Below are 23,650 nucleotides of genomic sequence, written 5' to 3' on the forward strand. Positions count from 1 at the left end.
CAGGAATTACTGCCTGCATCATTAACATGCAATTATTTGACTGACTTACCATTTATTCTTCTTTATAAAAAGGTGCACCAACACATTAACTTGGGAGGTGTATATATCCCTTTAAGCTTTCACATTAAGCAAAAGGTTGGGCATGCTACTCCTCCAAATGTAAATTTAAAAATCTGCTTTCAGCACCATCTTCCCAGGAAGAGCGTGTGAGGTTCCCTGGGGCCTCATACGACGCCTGCACACTGTACAGGACTCTGCAAATGAAAAGCTGTCTTATGAAACAGAGGAACTCAGAGAGGATAATACCAAAGTGAAACCCTGTTGTAGGATTTACAGTTCATGGCTGGGTAAGGGGAGGGGGCAAGACCTGTTTCTTTCTCTGTCTTCCTTGCCACTGCATTCCGCAATCTGCAGCATTTCTTTTCCCATTGATTTATCCCAAAATGATCACAAGAGAAGAACTGATTTGGGAAGCAGAGGAGAAGAAAGAATATGCCTTGTTTGCCCAATTTGGGAATGGGATGCTGGGTTATATGGGCTTTTGGTCCAATCCCAAAGGGCTCTTCTTGTGTCCTTAGTGTGAGGGCAAAGGGGGGGGGGGCTAAGAGAAAAACAGTAAATAAAGAAATAATGTACAGAGCAAAGCTCATTTTACTTAATTGCTTGATCTGTAGCACTAAATATGAAGCTATGTATTGATACATAGCATGATAAGCGCATGAGCTCAAGCGTTCCTTAGTCCAAAAAGAGATGGAGCATTGAAGTGCTGAATCTCTCTCACACACACTATTTTTGCGAACAATCTCCTTTGCCCCATCAGTGAAACGTTGGGCAAGTGTAACTAAAAGTTTGCAGGATTGCCCACAGCTAATAAGAATTGCTTCAGGCAGTCTTAAGATCCATGCCAATGTCACATTTGAATAGCAAGTGATTTGCATGTCAGTTTTGCTATGGAGAAGTGTTTGGGTGACACAACTCCGTCTTGGGACAGAGCAAATCCAACATGAATGGAGCAACTGAACCACGGCACTCACACAAACTTTCACACTTGGATAACTAATGTGTCTGAAGGCTCTTGTCTGCAGAGGGGTGATCTAAGAACACGGTGCTGTCTAGCTGGCCCTGGACTTGGAACAGGTACCTGAGAAAGCTACCTTAAAAGTCCTGGATTTCAGTTTTCTAACCAGCAACCTACATTTTGCTCCCAAAACTGTGCAACTACCAGTACATTTCCTACATTCATCTCCTGACAGCACAATCTAGCAGTCAATCTAGAGGAAGTGTGACATCCACAGCCTTCACACCAAGATGACAATATATCAAGTGGTTCAGATGCCCGCCAGGAGCCCAGGCCTCTTTGTTTATTGAGCCGACCATGCCTGCAAGCCCCTATCCTTTGGAGGCATATCCTTAATGCAACAGGGTATCGGTCTGGCCCCCAAGGAATGTGTGTCTTTTAAGGGTTCATTTCCCTCTTTTGCAAACAGTGGTAAATAGTATTTTGTGTGGCACTCTGTGCAATACACTGTACACACACCTTTCTGGTTTTTTTACCTTCATAACTATTTTTGTTTATTGCATTCACTTACTTGGAAAGTTATGGGTGTGGGAGTTTAACTGCCCTCCCTGTGGTTAAACTTGGAGAGCAAGCTTAACTTGCCTATCTCCTTACTTATTTACCTTCTGCTTCATCTGCTGGGGGTCCCCTCATTCTTGCACAGCTGGGATCCCTCACAAGCCTGTTTTACAGCCGCTGGTTTCTCCAGGTTTCTGCTAGGTCAGCTGGAAGTAACAACTATTGTAACAGGGTGACTTTCTTCTTCTTGTTGGCAGACTTAGAAGAGAAAGCAACTTTCTGGGTAGAACAGAGTTTCTATACTAGTTTTCCGTCAGATAGGTTTGCTGTTGCTTACCAGGAAAGAGAGAGGCGAGCCAGCGGGGAGGTCAGTGCAGTGCAAAAGCACCAGCAGAGCCATTCCAATGCTCGCCACTGCGCTTGCACTGCATCAACCTTCCTGCCGCCTTGCCCCTCCCTTTCTCCCTTCTGAAAGCAAAAGAGACCCACCTGCTAGAAGGATAAGAGCAGTGGCTCTGTTCCACCCAATAAACCCAGTTCAAGAAGGATACTGACAAGCTGGAACATGTCCAGAAGAGGGCAACCAAAATGGTCAAAGGCCTGGAAACGATGCCTTATGAGGAACGGCTTAGGGAGCTGCGTATGTTTAGCCTGGAGAAGAGAAGGTTAAGGGGTGATATGATAGCCATGTTCAAATATATAAAAGGATGTCATATAGAGGAGGGAGAAAGGTTGTTTTCTGCTGCTCCAGAGAAGCGGACACGGAGCAATGGATTCAAACTTCAAGAAAGAAGATTCCACCTAAACATTAAGAAGAACTTCCTGACAGTAAGAGCTGTTCGGCAGTGGAATTTGCTACCAAGGAGTGCGGTGGAGTCTCCTTCTTTGGAGGTCTTTAAGCAGAGGCTCAACAAGCATATGTCAAGAATGCTTTGATGGTGTTTCCTACTTGGCAGGGGGCTGGACTGGATGACCCTTGTGGTCTCTTCCAACTCTATGATTCTAAGCTTGCTTGGAAGTATCCCAAGTTAACCACATGCCCCAAGCCTTTATCTTGAGCAAGCTAATATCATGGAAAGGTATCTCCAATAGCTATCCTTAGCATTTATATAGATCTAAATACTCAAACCACTTTACCTATTTCAGTAGCAGTCCTTACAATGGCTCTTTAAGGTGGGCCAGTCGTATCTCCATATTACAATGAAGAGGTAAACCTGAACTGCCTGTACCTTCCAGATGTGAAATGGATTTCCCAGCTCACGCTCTAAAGAATTACACAACATCCATGTTGTTGAAAAGCCTTAAGCTACAAATGAGATTCAAGCTTCCTTGCATTCCACAAGCCAATTCAAAGCAAATTCTTCCTGGATTTCCAGTGCAACTGAGTTAGAGGTCTTGTTTTACCAAATATTTGTACCACTAATTGTTCATTCTCCCCTGGGAGCCAACAGTCCAGGTGGCGAGCCAGTTGTTTTAAATCTAACAAGTAGACTCTATTTTGCTTTTCTTGGTAGCTGTGCGAAAACTAGTTGAAAATCATCACAGCTGCTCTTCTAAAACCAACTGTATGTAACACATTAATGTTAAATGTTGGATGTGTGGGATGCTAAATGAAGACTTCTGCCCAGTGTGTGTGAGAGAGTGAGTGTGAGAGAGAAGGAAATAATATGAGTTTTCACCAAAAATAATAGAAGTTATATGACAGGATGACTTTTTCTTGGAGAGTCCAAGTGGTCAGATGACTTTACTAAACTCAAGGTGGTATGTTTAAGTTTTTTGCATGACCTAGCTAAAGTAAACAATACTGAAATGCTCACAAATAAGTTAATGGTTACATTGTTGAAAACTACTATGAAACAGAAAAATGACACCAAAAGCAGATTTTATTTGGAAATCTGGAATGTCACATAATTGATTAAACTGGTCAGGCTACATGAGGGTACAGTATCTGACAGTCACCCCCCCCCCTAAAATTTGGCTTCTTTTCAAACTACTGAACTAGTTAAACTGTCAAGATTTTTGAGGTGTTCTTTTTCTACATTATATTTGAGGTGATTCCCCCCCCCCCATATTATATTTTTGCTGTATTTATCTATCTTCTATAGTGTAGTATTTTTTTAACAATTTTTTAAAAAATAAATAAATAAATACAAGTAGCTTTAGAATAGCAAGCTCCTTTCCCAGCTCTGAGTCATTCAAAGAGAGGCAAAATACCAGTTACTACATTTTCAAGACACAACACAAAGTTACTCACAACAACTATACTAGGGGCAGAGAATAGTTGACACTGGAGGCATTACGCTTGCCAGAATTAGGTCAAAAGAGATGCAAAGACTGATACAAAGTTCTGCTGATCAAGCCGAAAGAGGGAGGGAGGGAGGGAGGGAAGGAGGGAAGGGAGGGAGGGGGAGAGCAGGTTCTACTAATCTAGAATTCTGCACTCTACTGATGTCCTTTGCTAAAATTGCTCATATGTAGGTCAGGCATCTTGCCATATGAAACCAATGTTCTCAGTTGTCCACCTTAATCACAGCTGGACAAATTAGTCACAGACAGCAACCAGGTGATTTCTGCCTTCCCATATATGAGAATGAAACATGTGGAATACTTAGGCTCATTTCTTATGATTAAAATTGGAATCTTTGTTGCATATGTGCATCATGTTCTCAAAAGTGCACTCTCATTGTAAGAAAGCTCTCATTTCACCACCTGAGGCAAAACAGGAAGTTGTCACCTCCCCCCCCCCGCCAAAGCCAGGGTCTTGCCACTTCCAGGGGCGGAGGAAGGGGGGCGGTGGGGGCGGTTCGCACCAGGTGTCATCACTGATGGGGGTGACATTCAGCGCGCAGCCTGTCCGCAACTCCCAAGCCTACTCCGAGCCGTCGGGGGAAGGGGCGGAGCTGCGCCACCTTACCAGGGGCCTTTCCCCCTTCCCTCTTTGTTTTGACAGCTATGGGGAGGCTTGGGAGTCACAGGCAGCGCACTGTTGCCCCCCGCTACTGGGCTGTGCTCTGGGGGTGGGGAAAAGCCTCCCCAAAGCTGTCCAAAGGAAGAGGGAAGGGAGGAAGGCTGCTGGCAAAGTGGCGCAGCTCCCTCCCCCCCCACTGCCCAGGAAGGAGGCCACCATGGGTGGCTCGCCCCCTGGGATGCGCGCCTCACCCACAGGACACTCGCCCTGCCCCCATGGCCCCGCCCCCGGGTGCACAGCATGTGTGCCGCTCCAGGGGCCAGAGCACCTGGCTCCACCTCTGGCCGCCTCAATCTCTCCTCTGTGAGCAGGAGGTGCCCACTGAATTCTGGTGTCACTGCGGGCACCTCCCCCCCTACATCACCAGAGAAGTGAGGAGCAGCAGCAATGAGAGCTCAGTAGAGATGGCAGTGGGTGGGCTCGGCAGCAGGCGATAACTGTGGAGATGGCGGACGCAGCGTGGGGGCACACAGCTGCCATGCCCACTCTCTCACCTTTGCCTCCCTCGCAGAAAGCTTACCTTAATGTTTCACTTGGCTGGCGCGTGAAGCAGACTTTTGGGTATCAGGGGAACATTTGGGGGAAACAGCTGGAAATACAAGAGCGGTTTCACTACTGTTTCCAATTGATGACTTCTGCTAATAAAAAGAGGCTCTGCAAAGCTAGCCGGCTGCTTGCTTGCTCCTGCACAGCTCACATGCAATCAACTCCCATGCCATCCTCCATTATTTCTACAGATAACAGAGGCGGGACCTGCCACTTCTGGATGTCAGTGAGATCCCGCCGCCTGCAGCAATCGCCTCAGTGTGCCTCACAGTAGCTCTGGGTCTGATTCAGTGTCAGGGCCGTCTTAAGCATATCGGGCGCCCGGGCACCGTGGTGCGAAGATCGCTCCGGCGCCCCCCCCCCGTCCCGTTTCCCGTCGCATCTGTCTGGCGGGCGCAGCACCGCTGCAGCAGGCACAGCCGCACAGCACCCCTCTGGCAGCCCTGCGCCACCCAGCCTTGCCTTAGAGCCGGCCCTGTTCAGTGTTGTGCATCAAGTTGTACATCCTTTTGTAAAAATCCAGTACAGTCATACCTCAGGTTACCTCAGGTTACACCCACTTCAGGTTGCGTCTTTTTGGGTTGCGCTCCGTGCTGAACCCGGTAGTACCGGAACGGGTTACTTCTGGGTTTTGGCGCGCACGCATGCACAAAAAGCACTAAATTGCGCTTTGCTCATGCACAAAAGCGTCAAATTGCAACCCACGGGTTGCAAACACTGTGGGTTGCGAACGTGCCTCCCGCACGAATCACGTTCGCAACCCGAGCGTCCACTGTATTTGCCTTTTTCAGAGCACTTAGCAGTATCAGCAAAAAGGCAGATTCAAACAACTGCATGTTTGCACCCATATATATTTATTTAAGATCCCAAAACAATATACTTAATGCCACTATCTATTTAGGAAACGTATACCGGTACCTTAACAGCAAGTATGCACCTTTACATACACTTAAAAAATTATGTATATGCATGGCATCCCTATTAAGGAGTACTCTCATATTTTACATGATTTGCAATGCTAATAAGCAAGACCTTTTGCAGGACAGTTTAGACCAACTAGTCTTCACCTCTGGGCACTCAATATGATAGAAAGCCATTTGTTATATTCAGTTGCATTAAGCAGTGCCTAATTTAATTACTTTCAATAAACGTCCAAGGCAGCTGCCAAGTGGAAAAAGCTAAATCTTACAGACATCTACTTCACAGCGCTAGAAATTAGCATTTGTAGAGATCATCTCAAAATTAGGAAGGAGAGGAGGAAGCCTTGCTTAAGTAGGAATTAATCTGTAAAGCATAACCAGAAATACTAACGTACTCCATAACAAATCATAGAGAAAAATCAAGACACTTGTTTTATCATAATGTATTAAGAGTTCATAGTGTGATGGTGGAGAAGCCAAATGCTGTTTGCATGGAGTTTGGCAGCATGCCTTGACACAGACATTTGAAAATACTCAGGAGCTAACATCGCTTGAACCTCTGGTTCAAATACCCCCCAGCGGAGGCTCTTGCCATTGGGGCACAAACCTGCCAAGGAGAATCTCAAACGTGGGAAAAGCAGCAGAAACAGCCCCAAAAGCTTAAAACCACTATTTTTTTTGGGGGGGGGGGGAGGTTTCCCCAGTAAAGCTCAACAACTTTGCAGGTGTCAGGTATTTAAATATGGCAACTCTGTCTTAGAGACATTTCTGTCATCTCCTGTTCTCTGGCCAATCAGCTCTCTGTACCACTCAGACAGTTCCATTCTAAAAACTTTACTAGGACTGTTTGCTAATTGTGCAGGTTCTCGCTCCCTCCTGTAGTCATGAGGGCAATCCAGGCACAGGATATAACAGTAGGTGGCCTGCTGATGTGGCATATTCCCTAGCACCTGTTCTGAACATGCTCCGAGCTGTTTCCTTGAAGGCCACATCTCCTTACAACTCTTAGGATATTTTAGTAGTCAGGAAATGTTTCAACAGCATTGCACTTTTCACTTAGAGTTTTCTGCCTTTGCTAGAGAGAGTGGGGGTGGGTAGCAAACAAGCAAGCCAGCGACATTGTGAGTCTTTTCCTACAATGTATGCATATTTTTTACTTAATTATTTCACATTTGTTTGTTTGTTTGTTTGGATTAGGGAAAGAAATGGTGGGTGGCTTGTATTAACTATTTTCCTGCATTCAGTCACTAAAAGCTGTAGCAGCTGCTGGGTGGGACAAGGCAGGCTGATCTGAATCACAGGCCATTCCAGAGTATTTTTCAGAAAAGGTGCATGGATCTGCTTCCAACAAGCTCCTCCCCGAGCTTAAATTCAAAATACGATGACTGCAGATGAATGGTGGGAATTGCTGCTGGTGTTTTGTGAGTTTGTCAGGGAATTTCTAAAATTTCAGAAATGAAAAGTTTATGTTCCATGCATGTGCATCGTTCCCCAGACCTGACAAATATTCTCTTTAGTCTTTAGAAGCTGATTATGATTACTCACATGCGCTCTGCACATGAACAGAAACTCTTACTTCACATTTTCAGGACTGAACCATGCACTGCAAATATTATCTGCCATGCTCTGATCTGCTTTTATAGTTGTTGGAAGCCATGCAGAGTAGCTGGGGAACCCAGTCAGTTGGGTAGGGTATAAATAAAATAATACATTATTATTATTATTATTAGTAGTAGTACTAGTACTAGTACTAATACTATTACCAGCAGGCGGGAGGCAGGGAAGTTGAGTGAGAGACCTATTGCTACATGCATCCCTACTGGACATACAACTATCTCACAATACAATAAACAGCTCTAGCTTGTATCTACAAGTCACTGCAGATAACAGAAAGCAACCCTTACACTGAACGTACAAACAAATCTGAGCCTATGTAGGCTTGTTAACGAATCTGGCCTTAAACATTTGATTTAAACATTTAAACATTTGATGCATAGTTGGCAGGTCCTGATTTAAACTTTTAAATTGGATGCCACTTCTTGCGGGTGGACGGTCTTGAAGTAAAATGTGAGATAGGTATTCATGGCCTTGCTCAGGCAAAACATGTGCAGGAATTTTGAGAGGTGGCACAGTATATGAATTTCCCTAAGACTGATGTAATTTCTCATGAGCTTTCACACCACATTAGTTGCCTGGGTTGGAGGCCAAAACTTGAAGTTACAAGAGTTTCGGTTGCTGTCAAGAACAACAGCTCCAACTCTCCTCTCCCCGCCTATATTTGTTGGTGAAAGTGATGTTACATCACTCCTACTGAAAGCAATTTCAGGTTGGGCTGTGCTGATAGGATGGGAGCCAAAACAGCACCACTGAGAAGCACAAAGGAGGTTAGCAGTGTGCTCAGAGGAACCCTTAAAAACTTCAGGAAGCAAAAGCTCCCCAAACAGACCAATGGGGACTGAGCATGCTCAGTGGCCAACGACGATTGTATGACAGTTGGAGGAAAAAAATTGGCAAGCAGGAAGGAAATGGGATATCCTGGAGAAGGGCCTGGCTGGCTGGCACTCTAATCAAGAACCTTTGTTTTGCAGCACAAGTCCTACTAGGACTTTGTATGAATTCAAAACACTATGCAACAAGCTTTCTCTCCCCAAACACTCTCTCTTTCATTGGATGCCGCTTGGATGCCCAAACTTACTGTGGGGTAACATCCCATCAGCCATTAGAATCTACATATAAAACCTCGTTATATACCAAATAAATAAATTAACCTTCAGTCATTTTGTATTACTTGGTGTTACCAAAGACGAGAGGAAAAGGAGAGGCAGAGCTGCAGTTGTCAGTAGCAACGAGACGCAGCATCTCCCAAGATGTCTGGTTTCAGCTAGGGATGAAGGAGAATTTTGGTTCGGTTCACATCCAAAAGCACATCTCCCCATTTTGCACTCCCCAAAGCAATAAGGAAACTAAAATACAGATACCCTTCTAAATTCAAACTTTACTGAATTGTATGGTGCAGCTCACCAAGCAAAACATGTATACAAAAATGTATATATTAGGGGAAAGTGTTCATAAATATGCAAACATACAAATATGCATTATATTAAGGGAAGCTGTGTACTAATTATCTGTACTGGGAGAAGAATATATATAGGGGGGAAATGCACACTACAATGCTATCAGTATTTTTGTGATGATTTAAACAAAACACACAAACTGCAGCAGAAACGTGGTGAAGTGCACTGGAAAAATGAGGAACAGAGAAGCCGAAATAGACAGATTTGTTCATGTCTAGTTCCAGCCTTACATGATATTTATATTTCACAGTAGCTGAAGGCTGGACTTCTTTTACAATATACCTCTCTTCAAAGCGGAATGGGAAGACTTTGTTCAAGTGTTTTCACATAAAAGCTGCACAGTCTTGCCTGTTTAATTAAGCATCTCAGCAGGCGAGATCAAGTTATCAGCATAACGTGAAGTTCCCAGCTTCGTCTTGAATCCCCCAAACACATGCATGGGCGCGATAAGCCAAGTAGATGTTTCCAAGAGGTTTATATGTATATATATTTGTGTGGTCAGTAAACATGTGGGGAGGGGAATCACAGCAGTTCCCCATATGCTCAACTTGCATGCTTTCAAAGAACTGTCCAGGTGTAGGCTCTGACTGTCACTGGTTGAGCCCAGCTGGTGGCTTGGAATGTTTCGGTCGCTCAGGAAGCAAAGACATTTGCAATCCATTTTCTGTGAGGGAAGGGAGGGTTTTCAGTTTGGCTGGGATTGAACGCTCACAAAGAGACAGGTGAGAAACAAGGAGATCCCAAGAGATAAGGCTGCCCAAGCATCAGAGAAGCACAGAGACAGGATGGCTGGTGGAAGGGTGGAGCAGGCAATGGGCTGGAAAAGTGAAATCTGAAGGAGAGGTATGCGGAGAATGAGGTTTAAGGAAAAGATTGCTTTAGTGCACTGCTATCATTGTGCCTGGTTTGGAAGCTGCAGCAGTGCAAAACACAGCTGCTAGGTTGCTCAGAGAGCCTCCCAAGCTTTGCACACATTATACTGGGGTTGAAAGATTTGAACCGGTATCAGTTACCGCACCAAGTTCAAGGTTCTCTTGACACTGAAAGCCTTCAATGACTTGGGACCAGGATACCAAGCAGACTACCTCTTCCAGTGCAGACCAAGCCCAGCCTTAAAATCTTCTGAGGAAAACCCAGTGTATTTCACAGAGGAAAATAAGGAATCAGACTCTGTTGGTGGGAGCATCCACCATTTGGAACGGTTTCCCCACCGCAGGTAGTTTAAGAGGCAGAGGCAATAGCCAGCATTAAACACCTCTTAAAAACACTACATGTTTACCCAAGCTTTCCTGAACATTCCTAGTACATTAACTTTCTTAAACTGTGCAATGCCCATTTATACCTATGGTGTAGAGTTTTATACTGTTTTTATTTAGCTTTTAAAATGTTTTATGAGAGTGTTGGTGCTGTATTCTTACATGAAGTTATATCAATTTTATGAAAACCACTTAAGAGATTTCTTTGGATTTTTGAATGGTATATAAGATTGAATAAATAAGGGACAGCAGAGCTGCTTTTGGGGATGAAAGTTGCCATTTCAGGGAGGGTGACGCTTCCACTGAAAGGCACGATACCCCTCATGAAATATTGTACAGATCAAAGGCAAAGTAGGGCTTTGTGGGGATTTCAAAGCACTTAAGATAGGCGAGTTTATATATGTGTGGGGTGGAGTGGGAGTGGAAAGCAGAGCAAAACAACAGTGGTAAATATATATTGTTTTATACTTTTACATTTTTCTTTCTTTCTGAAGCCAAAGCTGGTGTATGTGGTCTCCCCACATTTATCCTAAAAAACAGCCCTGTGGTGTAGGTCAGGCTGACAGGTAGTGACTGACTCCATGTCACCAAGTACAGAAAAGCAGAAGGTGGTGTAGATTTGCTGGTCCGCCTCAGGCAGCAAAATGGCATGGGCTAGCGCTGGGTGAAGTTGACACTTGTGGTTCTCATGATTTAGTTGCCATAGCAACTCTATTAACAAACTGCAGCTTACGTCACTGGAGATAACACTGCTTGGGTTGCTGAAATATTCTAAGAGACCCTTTATTAGCAAAGTTCAGCGTTTCTGCCACATTAGTTTAATGCATTTGTATACAGATGCTTCCACGTAGAAATACAGAAATGCAGCATTCCTCTCTTTTTTACATTTAAATTTTATAGTTAATTTTAATTATTGGCAAGTCTTCCTAGAAGATGGTTCATTTAGGAATCATTCTCCTTCCAATGTAGTGATCAGAGTTTGCATTTCAACTTGTGCAAAAGAAGATGTCATTGAGTTGCTTTCATTTTTTAAAAAATCCTTTTTATTTTATTTTACCAATACAAAGTTATAAAAACCAAATGTATATCCATATACAGAGATTTCTCCGAATCTCAAGACTTCTCCCTACCCCCTCCATGGAGTCCCATTTTAAACATTTAAAACTGCATCTTCTTCCGACCTCTAACTTTTATATCAGTTCATATTGTCCATGATAATTGTTACGCTCTAAGTGAAATCAAAATCCTGCCATTGTTTCCATCTGCTTACAGTGGTCTCTCAGATAACTTATAATTTTTTCCCATTCTTTTGTAGTTTTGGTTCCTGGGTTTTCCAGTCAGCTTTGCCATTTTGGCATAGTACATCAGCTTGGTTTGCCATTCCTCTCTTGTAGGGGCTTTGTCTTCTTTCCATCTCTGGGCTAGTCGCATCCGGGCGGCAGTTGTTCCGTACATAAGAAGTCTTTTCTGGTCCTTTGGGATATTGACTTGCTTTCAAATGGGTCCCATTTAAGAGAGTTGCTCTGAATCTGATTTGGACTGTGACCAAATTCATCTAATTGTGTCATCAGAGCACAGTAAGGTCCTCGAGGCCTCTTACCACAAAACCATTTTATTCCCATGTCCCTTTCTACTTCTTGGTTGAAGCAGCCTCAAGATGGACCTTGGCACAGCACTGTCCAGTTTATCTGAAACCACAAGAACTGTTCCCATGATCCCTAATACCCAGGACACAACTGCACATTGCATATCTTCCAAGCGCCCTGGGAAAAAATGGGACATCTTGTTTTTTCTTGTGAGATCTCGGCGGCCATTTTGGGTGGGCAGTGTCAGAAGGGTGGTGGTGTGGCACCATTCCGCTATCTGAGCTGCTCCTGTTTTTATGGCAAACCGTAATGAAGTCATTAGATATCGCGATATAATTTTCATGCAATTGAGGAACAGGCTGGTCACAAAGGGTATCTTGGTCAAGCAGAGCATGCTCTTAGTAGTGTACAACTGTGTCTTCATCAGGAAAGGACACTTTCCCAGGAAATATAATTTTAAGTAATCCATTTACCAGGGAACTTGCCTCTTTAATTAATGCTGAATAAAGTCATCTGCTTGCTTTAGATAAAACAGAGGTTTCAATGATCAGTTAGGCATGCACTTAAATGATTGTTTATATTTGGTGGGAATCACTACGCCTTCTCCTAATATTTCATGTTGGACTACCCTCTAGTGCAGTGTTTCTCAACCTTTTTTGGGCCACGGCACACTTGTTCTGTGAAAAAAATCACGAGGCAAACCACCATTAAAAAAGTTAAAAAATTTAACTCTGTGCTGCCCTATATTATAATTATGACTGTAAGAAACGCTTGCCGAATATTGCTTTCCGGCGGGTCAGTGTTGTGCATTGGCGGCCGCCAGGCTCGTTTGCACTGAGCTTTGGGGAAGAGGAGGAGAAATATTGCTTTCTGGCGGGTCAGTGTTGCCTATTGGCGGCCGCCAGGCACGTGACAATGCAAATCGCCCTTCTCGTCGCCGCACGTCGCGGCACACCAGCCAGCGTCTCGCGGCACAGTGGTTGAGAAACGCTGCTCTAGTGAGAGACCTAGCTTGAAGTACTGTAGCTTTCTCTGATTCCTTATACAACAATGTTGCATTCCTTGCTAAGAGCAAAAACCAAAATAAGCACATAGTCTCAGGGCATGTGCAGAGTTCTAGCTGAGGTAAGCTTCTCTGTAACAACAAAGCCCACTATGTTCAATGAGGCTTACACCCAGGTCTGCCCCTATGGAATGGCATCTAAGCCAAGAGAGTAAATGTGACTATTCTAGAAGAAAGGTAACAGGGTGATTCTTATTTTCTTCTTCACATGATCACATACATTGTCACATTTTAGCTACTAGCAATCTTAATAATGTGCTGAGGAAACCGGAACTTTCATTCATCTCCCTCCCCGCCCCGCAAAATGTCCAGGTGGTGACTTACACTGCCTTCAGTCTAAACTAGGCACCCCCAAACTTCGGCCCTCCAGATGTTTTGGACTACATTTCCCATCTTCCCCAACCACTGGTCTTGTTAGCCAGGGATCATGGGAGTTGTAGGCCAAAACATCTGGAGGGCCGCAGTTTGGGGATGCCTGGTCTAAACAATCACACCAAGGTGAGAAACTAAATTAAACAAACAGGTTTTCTGATGTTCAGTCCCACCACACATCCAAAAGAGAGACTCCTCATTTTTTCCCCCCTTAGGAGCCCTTCTCTCTCTTCCTAGATATTTAGACAGTGCTCAGACAGTGAGAAAGTACAAGATCATCCCCTGGGGGGTGGTTTAGCTGCAGGCAGCTCCCGCCACACTGATTATACAGAGTCAGTCACAATGTCACTATCACACTGAGCGTCTAAAACATTTGGCAAGGTAATTGTGACAAGGTATTGTATCAGTCTTCCACAGGAAAGGGTTGTACAGCTGGGTGCCCCCTACAGAAAAGGGCTGTTGGGAGTTTAGGGGAGGCCATCGCTGCCACATAGCTGCAACAAAAGGCAGCAACTGTGGCACACATGTGCTTAAAAAGCAAGTGCAGTGTTTTCCATAAAAACTTCCTTCCTGGGTTACAGTATGGACTCAGCTGGATTGGTAAAGAAAAAGTGTTTCATATGCGTTGTATACAGTGGTACCTCGGTTTATGAACACAATTGGTTCCGGAAGTCTGTTCATAAACTGAAGCGTTCATAAACTGAAGCGAACTTTCCCATTGAAAGTAATGGAAAGTGGATTAATCCGTTCCAGAGGGTCTGCGGAGTAACCGTTCATAAACTGAAGCGAACTTTCCCATTGAAAGTAATGGAAAGTGGATTAATCTGTTCCAGGCGGGTCCGCGGAGTACTTAAACTGAAGCGTTCATAAACTGAAACATGGGTGTAATTGGTTCCGGAAGTCTGTTCATAAACTGAAGCGTTCATAAACTGAAGCGAACTTTCCCATTAAAAGTAATGGAAAGTGAATTAATCCGTTCCAGATGGGTCCGCGGCGTTCATAAACCGAAAATTCATAAACCGAGGTGTTCATAAACCGAGGTTCCACTGTATGTGATGTAACACTGACATCAGATGGAGTTGTGGAGTCCCATCTTTCCCTACTGGATTTCCCTGTATGAGTCTGCAACGCGTTTAACTGAATTGCTTCTTTGACGCATCTAGATCCAGCCCAAGGTCTATTTGGGGATGAGGAACCTTTTGGGTAAGGCTTTTTTTCAGCTGGAACTCACAGGTAGGCGCCATTGCCATTCTAAGAGAACAAGGGAGGTGTTCATGGTGAGTTCCAGCACCTCTTTTTCTAGAAAAATAGCGCTGCTTTTGGGGCTGAGGATCACATTAACCAAGTGGAAACTTATTGGGGGCTGGATTCCCATAGCAGGTGGGGCCTGATCGGCACACAATCATATGCTCTAGTCTTCGCACACACAGTAATAGATACAGTATTTCCTATGGAAATAGAAGGCTGTATTTAATTCTCCACAACTCAAGATTCACTTTCCATTTTCTCCATAGACTTTTTTATTTTTTTTACAAAGTTTGTTTTTTAAAAAAATCCCCTATCACCCTTTTTCTGTCCTGACTAAGGATGTGGTTCTATATACTGTATCTGTTCATTCATTGACACTTCATTGGAACCTTGTCCATAACAGTTTGAAGTTCTTTTCTTTGTGAACTGCTTCATTCTGGTTCACTATTGATCTGAATACTCACATAGTTTAAAGCAGTGTTTCCCAAACTAGGGTCTCCAGCTGTTTTTGGACTACAACTCCCAGCATCCCTACCTAGCAGGACCAGTGGTCAGAGATGATGGGAACTGTAGTGCAAAAACAGCTGGAGATCCAAGTTTGGGGAAATACTGATTTCAAGTATTCATGACATTTTAACTTGGCTTGTTCTAGGTATGCAGAACACATGTTCTCGTGCTAGCAGGTGGTTTTACAGTATACAACAGTTGTTCCAAAATGTTGTGTGGCCTCAAGCTCAGTGGAGGGACCAATTACCCAAATGAAATGAGAAATAACACACAGATTGTTTGCTCTTCCCATAAAGTCACAGCTTGCAGTACCTTGCAGCCTAATCCAAAAGCCATTTACTAAAAAACAAATGCCAGCAAGTGCAGTGGCATCTACAACTCAGATCTATGCATGTTCATGCAGAACTAGGTCCTACATTTCTAGAATCTAAGTCCATTTTGTTTATTATGTTGAACTCCTATGCATAGAACTAATAAACCAACTACAGATAAGAGTTCCTGCCGAATCCCTACCCTCCAACATTTCTCCAATGAAAATAGGGATGTCCTATTCCATAATAATAATAATAATAATAATAATAATAATAATAATAATAATAATTTTATTCTTTATACCCCACCCATCTGGCAGGGCTGCCCCAGCCACTCTGGGTGGCTTCCAACATATATAAAAACTTGATGAAACATTTAAAAACTTCCCTATACAGGGCTGCTTTCAAGTGTCTTCTGAAGGTTGTCTCAATACTTATCTTCTTGGCTCCATAACTCCATACTCTCCAACATTCCTCCGATGAAAATAGGGATGCCCAGTGCTATTTTTCTTAAAAAAATGTTTAGAGGTACTCTCATTTTCCTACTCATATTGAAACACTGTCCCTCAATGAGGCCAAACTTAGATTCACAAAATGTTTAGGGGTATGCATTCCCCTGCTTCCCCCCAGAAAAAAAGGCACTGGGGACATCCTAAGGAAAAGCGGGACATTCCAGGATCGAATTAGAAACCAGGACAGCTTCTGTAAATCCAGGACTGTCCCTGAAAAATAGGGACAACTGGAGAGTCTGTGAATAATCACCTGTCTTGAAACGTGAGCCAATTCTTTCCAACATACATGGCACCACCCATGCAAGCATCTACCTCCTGAAGACTCAAACCACTGGTCCATCCAGTCAAGTATTGCCTACTTAGGTTTCTCAGGGGTTCAGAAAAGTTCTTTTTTAGCCCCGCTATCTTAAATTGTATTAACAATTCCAGGCTGCTCAGGTTTGAGTCATGAATCGTGATGCTGATGATAGTCACTAGGATCCTTTTTTAAAGTGGAAATGTAAAGGATGGAACCCCAGTCACTAAGAATGCGGATAATGTGATCTCCCACTGAGCTCTGACTCACTCCTTTACATGCCCACCTTCTACCTGACCTACTAAACCAGTGTGCCAGCAACACAAGCCCTATTCAAATTAGTCTAGATGCTTAAAGGAACCACCATCTTTCATCCCTCTGTTTTCAGCTGCACACACAAACACAAAAGCCATTCCCCTTTCTTTCTTGCCGTGGCTTTCCAAAAAAATCCTGTGCAAATTGCAGCCCATCTGTCTGTGTGCCTTTTCTCTAGCTTAGCCTTGTTCTAACATCCATACTGCAATGGCACTGAACCATTTTTTAAAAATAAGATAATAGCAACGCCTGGTCCTGGTATGAGCTGCACAGTGAGAGATGCATCTAAAAACTAGGCTTTAAAAAGGAGCATTGAAATTTGGGTTTCCCCACCTGCTGGTGGCCCGTTGCTCAATTAAATAGGGTATTATCTTTGAATATTGCGAGCAGGTTTTGCTTTGTTCCTAGTTCATAATTCTTCCAAACTATGCCTAAAGGGTCAAACATTTGGTTCCTGGTGATTCTTTCTCCTTGGCAGGCCAAATACCAATTGTTGATGGTTCTCTTGCTGGGTCATGCTGTGCAGCTGAACAGAATGGTGCTGTCTCAGCAAGTAGTATTCGTGTTTTAATGGTTTAACTTTTAAAAATGGTCCTTTGCTTCCACGGGCAAGCATTCACTGTAGACATGTCAGATTCATAATGGACTGTTTCTATTTGTTTAGAATATTTTACATACCACTTTGAACTGTTCCAAAAATGGCTTACATATTAAAAATAATAGCCTAACAATAGAAAAAGCAATGAGATTTGTTACACTTGCCTGTATTCTGAATGGCAATTACCCTCAAATATTGGTGGGATTAAGAGAAGGGTAGCTAAATTCCTATCTTCACTGTAAAAGGATTGGATTATTATGTTAAGGATGGAGAAGAAATTTGTACGGTCCATATTCTAAACCTACCTAATTTGCTGGTTCTGGATTTATATGCAGATCAGAATACACCTGTCAATTGGACGGCACACTTCTACAAATTCTGTTTTACAGGTTTAGTTTTAAAATGCACAAAATGTGCTGTTTTAGGGGGAAGCACACTGGGAAATATGGTAAAATGGGAACTATGGTATTTGCATATGAAAGTTTCGTTTGCTTTGAAAAATCCACAAAAACCAGGATGTATTGAGCATATGCAAAACTGATAAAGAACAGGAATGGGCTGGTCCATCCATCCCTACATTTTGCACAGGAATCAGCAATAACTAGATTCCTCAAGCATCCCAAGGTGGGAAGAGAATGGGCTGAAACATTTGGCGATGCCACTTTCAAACTTTCCAGATCGCAGTTGCACATCATGTGTAGAGTTAGATTGTGCATTGTGTTCCCTACTTAAAATCACATTGTTTCTAAGCAGCATAAAATAGGTCTCATTGTTGCCGGTGACATGTGCAATTGACTTAATTACCTTTATTCCCAACAGACAATGTATTATGTTGGCTTGTTTTGGTCTTAGGTAGATATGACACAGGCAAGAATAAATACGGACATGCTTTGGTAGAGAGAAAAGGGAATATATCTAGGTTTGTGTTAACCATTACCTCCCCCACTCCCTTCCCTTGCTTTAAGTGAAAGCCTGGTCAAGGATTTCTGCTTACATAACGGGGCTTCCCCCCCTCTCCTCCACTATGTCCCCCCCAAAATCAGCTTGGAGGGGGATGTCAGGAGAACCCTCAGAACAGCACATGGAGGAGAGGGGTCAAGGGCGTACCCACCATGCGGCAAGTTAGGGCAGCTGCCCTACTCTAGAAGCAGGGCTGGTGGGCAGAGGCGGAGCACAGCCCGGCGGAGCGCGAGTTCGCCATTCCCGCCGCACCGCGCCGCACCCTCCCTCCAGCTCCCCGGCGCGCCCTCAGGCAAGGCCAAGCGCGGCGGGGAACCAGGGAGCGCGGCGCGGTGGGCGGGAACGCCGAACTCGCGCTCCGCTGGGCTGAGCTCCGCCTCCGCCCACCAGCCCTGCTGCTAGGGAGGGGCACAGCCCGGCGGAGCGCGAGTTCGCCGTTCCCGCCCGCCGCGCTGCGCCCTCCCTCCAGCTCCCCGTCGCGCCCTCTGGCAAGGCCAAGCGCGGCGGGGAACCAGAGAGCGCGGCGCGGCGGGCAGGAACGCTGAACTCGCGCTCCGCTGGGCTGGGCTCCGCCTCCGCCCACCAGCCCTGCTTCTAGGGAGGGGCACAGCCCGGTGGAGCGCGAGTTCGCTGTTCCCGCCCACTTTGTGGCCCCTCCCCTTCCGTGCCTTGGCCCCTCCCCTTGCCCCCCCTAGTTTTGATCCTGGGTACGCCCATGAGAGGGGTGATCATTCTATCTGGCAAGCAGATGGAATGACCAGAAGGGCGCCATATTGAATTCCACCCTGTACTTTTAAAGCTCATTCCCCACCTCAAAGAGTTCTGATTGCTGTTGTTTACCCCTCAATGAGTTATAATTCCCAACAATCCCTAACAAACTATGGTGTCCAGAAGCTTTTAAGAGGGAAAGTGTGTTTTGAATGTGCTTTAAAGATATAGCGCAGCCAAAGGATTAGGGAATCCTTGGTTAAAATTCTTGTTTGGTAGCAAGACTCACTGGGTCAGTCACTATCCTCAAGACAATAACCGGGGAGTGGGGAGGCATTGAAGGGGGGGGAAGGTAGTAAAACCTCAGCGTCATGGGTTCAAGCCCCACATTAGGCAAAAGATTCCAGCAATGCTGGACTAGATGATCCTCATGGCCCCTTCCAACTCTATGATTCTATTATTTCTAATCCTGAGCTCCTTGGAGAAAGGGTAGCATAAATAAATTGGCTCCCAGTACGTTTCCGAGCACAATTCAAAGTGTTGGTGCTGACCTTTAAAGCCCTAAACAGCCTCGGTCCAGTATACCTGAAGGAGCATCTCCACCCCCATCGTTCTGCCTGGTCACTGAGGTCCAGCGACGAGGGCCTTCTGGTGGTTCCCTCGCTACGAGAAGCCAAGTTACAGGGAACCAGGCAGAGGGCCTTCTCGGTAGTGGCACCCACCCTGTGGAATGCCCTCCCACCAGAGGTGAAAGAGAACAATTACGAGACCTTTAGAAGGCATCTCAAGGCAGCCCTGTTTAGGGAAGCTTTTAATGTAATGTTTGATGGATTTCTGTATTTTAATATTTTGTTGGAAGCCACCCAGAGTGGCTGGGGGAACCCGACCAGATGGGCGGGGTATAAATAATAATATATTATTATTATTATTATTATTATTATTATTATTATTATTAAGCACTGGTATGATTAGGCAAATAGCTTCTACAAGAAAGTTGTTTTGCAAGAGAATGCCGTATTATATCTCAGATATAAATAAATAAATAAATAAATATTCAAGGCAGTATTATTGTGCAAAGGAAGATGCTTGAATTGATATAGCTCTGGAGACTGACTTCTTTCACTGTAACTAGAATTTTGTACAACATGAACAGAAGGAACACAATCCGCCTCCTATGCTCTTACTGCCAAATTCTATCTACACGGTAACACTAGGGTAAAGGGAAGAGCTGTTCAGTCCCCACACCCAATTCATTCCTTTAACAATGGGAGCTAGATTGTCAACATGGGCACCAACTGTGTGGCATGGACAGCTGCCCACTAGAAACTTGCCCAAAACCATCAAACCATTGAACACACAACATGCTAAACAGCTGTCAGGTGAAAACAAATTGCTTTTCCAAGTAGAGGTAAAACAAAATTTAAAAAATCCTAAGTAATTACTAACCTCATGAGCTATTCTGCCCCTTTTCATTATTTAAACAGAGAAAGCCACTGGGATCCTCTCTCTCTCTCTCTCTCTCTCTCTGTGTGTGTGTGTGTGTGTGTGTGTTAAATCACACCTCCACTTTAAATCATAAATATGGCAAGATTTCAAGGTGTAGGCAAACAGAAATGCAAATCCTTTCCAGCAACTTTCATGAAAATATCTGCCTTCCTATACTGGTATCACATCTAGCACTTTTCATGGAAAGACAACGAAAAAAATCATTGTGCCTTATGCACAGAGTTGGACAAATTGTACATCATGTTCCCTATTCAAATAACAATTTCCCTATGGCTCGCAATCCTGGCGAGTAAGACCCACAGTGAGACTTACTTCCAAGTCAAGATGGGTGATATATTAATCCATTTCTTACCTGTGTTTCTTTTCCATCCATTCTGTCCCGTTTCTGTATTTATCTGCAAAAAAAAACACCAGAAAAGTATCATATTAAAATGTGCATTTTGTAAATACCGGTATATTATCACTCAAAACAGTATTTCTTAACATATTTTTATATGTTTAAGCTGCTGAGTGTGAAAACTGTTGAATAATTAAGTTCTGATTTGCACATTAGTCCAAGAGGGGAAGATCAGGCCGGTTTGCACCAGAAATCGCCAATATTGAATTCCTCACACAGAGTAAACATGCATACTGTAAATCATATAATGCAATACTCAATCATTGTGTGGATCGCATATTGAAGCAGTTGCATCTCCCCCCCCCCCGATCTAATAAGAGGCCTTATTCAATCACTTGTTGAGATGCACATGGAGAATATCCTTGGAAATATCCTTGGAAATAGTGAAATTGTTATGCAGCCAATGAGATTGTACCACGCAAAGGACAATTCCTTTGCTTTGCATTGACAATATCACACCTCATCCCTATAACAGTGGAGACTTATTTGAAGAGGAAGGGGGTTGTATAGTTACAATCCAGTATACAGTAGTACCTCGGTTTATGAACACAATTGGTTCCGGAAGTCTGTTCATAAACTAAAGCGTTCATAAACTAAAGCGAACTTTCCCATTGAAAGTAATGGAAAGTGGATTAATCCGTTCCAGACGGTCCGCGGAGTACTTAAACTAAAGCATTCATAAACTAAAGCAAACTTTCCCATTGAAAGTAATGGAAAGTAGATTAATCCGTTCCAGACGGGTCCGCGGAGTACTCAACCTGAAGCATACTTAACCCGAAGCATGGGTGTATTTGGTTCCGGAAGTCTGTTCATAAACTGAAGCGTTCATAAACTGAAGTGAACTATCCCATTGAAAGTAATGGAAAGTGAATTAATCCATTCCAGATGGGTCCGCTGCGTTCGTAAACCGGAAATTTGTAAACCGAGGTGTTCATAAACCGAGGTTCCACTGTAGTTACAATCTAGGCTGCGAACATAAGTGAATAGTGACAAAAGTAGCAAGCACTCAGAGGCTCATGGGACATTTTGCCTCCCTAAGCACCCTATTGCATGGAACTTGTTCTCTACTGAATGGTTAACAGCTAAGCCTCTCTTGTGTAAAAAACACTATGTGAACATTTGTTGTAGTTATTTTTAAATCTCATAATAAAATCAGACACACAAGGCCACTCGAGGAATAAACTCATGTAGACTCTCATCTTTCTGAAGCGGCATGCCTGCTTCTTGCAAAAAAAAAATCCCCTATATCACCAAAAAGAAAAAGTCAAAGAACTAGAAATGGGGTGAGGACAGTTACGGAGCAATCATTTCCCCTTTATCTAGAGACCATTAGCTATTTTCTGTTCTGTTTCCTTTCTCTTGGTCTTGTGCAGACTGTGCGCTCAATGCAAACCATGGATCACAGTCCCCCCCCCCCCCCCGTTTAAAAATATCTCCATTTGGCAAGTAGTATTAATCACTTTCTCCCTTGTGCTTTGTGTTAGGAAAGAGCATTCTCTGTCCTTGCCACGTCTCCTTTTCAAGTTTGTGTTGCCAGATTCTAAGTTTCCAGCCTTTTTCTCCAGTTCAGTATAGTTTATATATGCCTTTTCCACAGTAATGCTGTGCCCAAAGTGGTCCACAGGAAACGTTCAAAACATTGCGTTTGAAAAGACAACTTGCATAGCATAAATTCAGTAGTTACAAGAAAATAATCTGAACTAACAAGTACAGAGTCACATCAAAATCAACAGACCAAAAATCAACACATAAAAATGCCAGGGAGCTGCATTCCTAGCTCTAGCCTTGCTGCACCCCAAGAGGCCATAGTCATCCAAATACAATTCGGTGGGGGAAGAGAGTCTTTTTCACTCTTATCTCTCCCATAGCGGAGTCTGGCACCAGCAAAAGGAAAGTGCTGGATTTAGGGTGGTGTGAGCAGTTCCCCCGAGCCAAAAGTCCACAAAATTGAGAAGATCCATAATTGAGAAGATCTATTTGGGGACACAAAGGTTTGGGCTCACAGAGGGTGCCATATTATGAAAGATTACCAAAGTCTGCCCCTGGTGGAGGGCATTGGCAGCACATCCTCTTTCCCATTACAGTAGAACCTCGATTTATGAACACCTCGGTTTACGAATTTTCGGTTTACGAACGCCGCGGACCCATCTGGAACGGATTAATTCACTTTCCATTACTTTCAATGGGAAAGTTCACTTCAGTTTATGAACGCTTCAGTTCATGAACAGACCTCCGGAACCAATTACACCCATGTTTCGGGTTAAGCACGCTTCAGGTTGAGTACTCCGCGGACGTATCTGGAACGGATTAATCCACTTTCCATTACTTTCAATGGGAAAGTTCGCTTCAGTTTATGAACGCTTCAGTTTATGAACAGACTTCCGGAACCAATTGTGTTCATAAACCGAGGTACCACTGTACTTTCTGGCAAGGGATTTTTTTTGCTTGGATTGAGAGGTTTGCCTGCTTTGCTTCTTTCCTGCTTCCCAACTACTGCTGCTCATCTGCATCCTAGCACAAGATGTTGCACAGAACAAGTCTCTGCCCTGTCCTCCCAGGTACCATTTTCTGCCCCCAGACAGCATCACCTTTCAACTTTATGCCCCACTTCCAGTCCCTTGGTCTGGCCACAATAGTCAACTACTGTGTATACAATTTCAGGTTTTCTTCACTAAAGCAAAGACCATGTAGGAACTGCAAAAAAAGCCTATTCTCATTCTTTTAAATGTTAAAATATAAAACAGGCATCCCCAACCTGCAGGCCTCCAGATGTTTTGGACTACAACTCCCATGATCCCTAGCTAACAGGACCAGTGGTCAGGGATGATGGGAATTGTAGTCCAAAACATCTGGAGGGCCTGGGGAAGCCTGCTATAAAACATCAGTTCAGAATTTAAGTAATCATAAGAGAGCACATGAGAGTTCAAGAATA

General features: G+C 43.9%; 1 protein-coding gene and 1 long non-coding RNA gene across 2 annotated transcripts in view; one reads left to right on the forward strand and one right to left on the reverse strand.

Moving 5' to 3' along the window:
- RASGEF1A (RasGEF domain family member 1A) overlaps positions 1–23,650 on the forward strand; it is a 215,449-nt gene that overhangs the window by 12,652 nt on the left and 179,147 nt on the right. The gene's annotated exons all lie outside the window — the stretch shown is intronic.
- Positions 19,981–23,650, reverse strand: part of LOC132592175 (uncharacterized) — an 89,983-nt gene continuing 86,313 nt past the window's right edge. Inside the window, exon 3 of the long non-coding RNA XR_009557635.1 lies at positions 19,981–20,716. This is a non-coding gene — a long non-coding RNA (uncharacterized LOC132592175). The remainder of the gene's footprint in view (positions 20,717–23,650) is intronic.

This window comes from Zootoca vivipara, chromosome 5, assembly GCF_963506605.1.
Source record: "Zootoca vivipara chromosome 5, rZooViv1.1, whole genome shotgun sequence".
Taxonomy (NCBI): domain Eukaryota; kingdom Metazoa; phylum Chordata; class Lepidosauria; order Squamata; family Lacertidae; genus Zootoca; species Zootoca vivipara.